We start from the raw sequence: 3,139 nt of genomic DNA, 5'->3' as shown, positions 1-3,139 counted from the left end.
GAGAGGCATGGATGGCAGAGGGGGGGTCTGGGTGTGAGTGGGAAATGTATGAAATTTTAAAAGCTCAATAAAAAATAATAAAATAAACAACAATAATGGAAGACATGATGTGAAGTAGTAAGGTGGAGTGGAGGGGAGAGGGGGCTGAATATGATTAAAATATATTCTTTCAAATTCTTGAATCAATAAAAATATTTTAAAAATAAGATGGAGAGCAATGGAGGAGGACACGTGATGTCGACCTCTGGGCTCTACAAATGGGCACATGGGCAGGCCTGAGCATCTGCACACATATGTACAATACATACATCACACACATAGCCAAAATCGTTTTGTACTTTTTTCTTTATACTGGAGAATTTCATTTCAAAGAAGCACAGGCCTGGTGTCACTTGGAAGGATTTGCTACTGAGACGCCAATTCTAACAATGAAACATGCCCTTCCCAGGCTTGTCTCTCAGTCTCTAAGTAGGCATTGAAAATATCCCTGTGAAGGTTGATTATGGGATATTAACTACTAGGTATTAATCATACAGCATTTTTTACTGACTTAGAATTTAAGTGATAACATGACTTCTAATCTAGCACTCTGTGGTTTCTGTTAATGATTGCATTCATGGATCACGATAAGCTTTGAAGAAGGGCATGTGGTCTGTTGCTGCTGGGCGGAAGAAACTTAGGCCAGTCCTCATAACCAGCCATTGAACATTCATTGACATCAAAGAGACCTATACCTAAGGATCAGAGAACATAGTGGAACAGGGTGCAAAGAGGATACTAAGGCATCTCTCAAGACTCATCAGCAAAGCTTCCTCAGGCAACAGAAAGTGATGAACACAAAAGGCCACAACTGGCCAAAGTGTAGAGAATTTATAGACTATAGAGTGTTGACCCTGGACTGGAATCCTATATTAAGCTTCATCCACCCATGCCTCAGAGACCATTGGAGAAGAGGAGGTGGAAAGATTGTAAGAGCCAGAGGAGGAGGTGTATGAACATAAGGAAACAGAATACTACAGGTTCCTGGGACCTTGCTCATATGAACTTATAACAATGGTGACAACATACGTAAGACCCATGCAAATTCAACCAAACAAAACCCAGCATAGAACTGGGAGGAAATGAGCAGGAGGTCACAACTTCGGCAAGAAACAATTGGCACCTGATCACTGCTGAGTAAGTGACAGGTGATCTTTAAGGGAGTGAGGCTAGACAGGCTAGACAGGCTCCAGTGGAGGGACATTTAGGTACACAAACTTGACTCAATAGACCTTAACATATATGACAAAATGCTTGAAGTCCTGGGCTATGGGGGGAGTGTGGATAAGGAAAGGCAGTGCTAAACATGATTAAGATGTATAACACTCACAAAGAATTCAATAAAATATTAAAAATCACAAAAAACCCAATGGGCCTATAAATACTTTCTGTCATTTTGCACAGTGTGTATTCGTTTGGTGAATTGTTTCTTTTGTTATAGTTCTACTTTTTGATTTGATTTTTGCTTTTGTCACTTGTGGTCTGAGGGATCTTGTTCAAGAAATGTCTGCCCATTTTTGCCTTAAATCATTTATCCTATGATTTCTTCCAGTAATTTTATAACTACAGATTTTCTATTTAGCTCATATTGAAATAAAGTTCTAATATGTTCAGATGTAGGGTTTATCATTCATCCCTCTGTAAATAAATATGTAAATTCCCCATCATTCTTTATTGAAGAGGCTGTGTATTCTTTAGTGTGTGTTCTTAGCACCTTTGTGGAAAATAAGAAATGTATGAGTTTGCAAAGAAGACACATAAATGGTCAAAAGATAAATTACAAAAATTCACAACTTTATGAGAATGCTACGTCCTTTCCCTCCCATGAGAAAGACCATTATCCAAGATGATATATTAAAAAGTGTTAGGGAGGATATAGGGAAAAAGAACACTCATACAGTGCTCATAGAAACACAAATTAGTACAGTAATTTTAGAAAACTCTATGGAAGTTCTTCAGAAATTAGAAACTGAGCTACTATGTCACCCAAGAATCTCTTTTCTGTGTATCAATGTCAGTGTCCAGAAATGCCTTCTTCACTCTCACCTTTACAGAAGACTAGTCAGAACAGTCAAGTGATGGTAACAGTCCAAGTTTCCAAGAAGTGATGGACAAAGAAAAGGCAGTAGACCAGAAAGGAATGGAATGTATGGAATACTACTTAGTCAATTTAGACCAAAATGTTATTTCTGACAACTTGGAAGAAACTTGAAGTCATTACATTATGTAAAATAAGACAAACACAAAAATAAAAATAAAATACAGTCACTGTTGCACAGAAAGTGAGAGTGGGATGGTCTTTGCCTGGGCCTGACGGAGATTAGAAGGTTTAAAGAGATAGGGAATGTTTGCTCAACTGGCATTTAGTTATAGTCATATAGGAGAAAAATTTTGGTGCTCTGTTGCACAACAAGGTGACCATAGACTGAATTTTAATGTTTTCACTATAAAGAAATAAAAAATATTAGAGAAAACAGTTATGTTTACATTCACTTGAGCACTGTACACTACACACATATACTGGAACATCTATCTCATGGTTCCCCACAACTTGCAGAACTTTATCCATTAGTTTAAGAGGGCTATAATTCTTTCACAAGGATGGGTCCAGAGAGTTGGTGAGATGTTCATTACTGACACTTTCTAAGTTTTACTGCAAGGTGTTAAGATTAGATCTGTGCGGTAAACTTGCATAAAACCACATAAGTTTCACTTTTTTCTCTACAATGCCCTCAATTTCTATTTTAGTGCTAGATTCACATTTTCTATGAATTTGGCTTGGCTTTCTAAGTGCCACAATACCTGCTGATCGATTTTACTCCATTACATGAGGAATTCAACAGTCAGGTTGTCTGGTGTAGAGACCACACACCAGGTTCAGGTTTACAGAGATTTTCAGTTGAATCAGAATGTGTTACATTCAAACTCATGAACTACACCCTGCATGTAACCTGAGAAAATATAAATCATAAGTACTCTAAGGCTTTGGCTGGGCATGAAATTGTCAGTGCTATGCAATCCAATTGGCCAAAGTACTTTGGAAGAATTCCTGCAATGACATAACTTTCTAACATATACAAAGTAGGTTTAATGTGAAAAA

This window comes from Nannospalax galili, unplaced genomic scaffold (assembly GCF_000622305.1).
Source record: "Nannospalax galili isolate Female #2095 unplaced genomic scaffold, S.galili_v1.0 scaffold1780, whole genome shotgun sequence".
In the NCBI taxonomy this organism is placed as follows: Eukaryota; Metazoa; Chordata; class Mammalia; order Rodentia; family Spalacidae; genus Nannospalax; species Nannospalax galili.
This window is presented reverse-complemented; position numbering follows the sequence as displayed.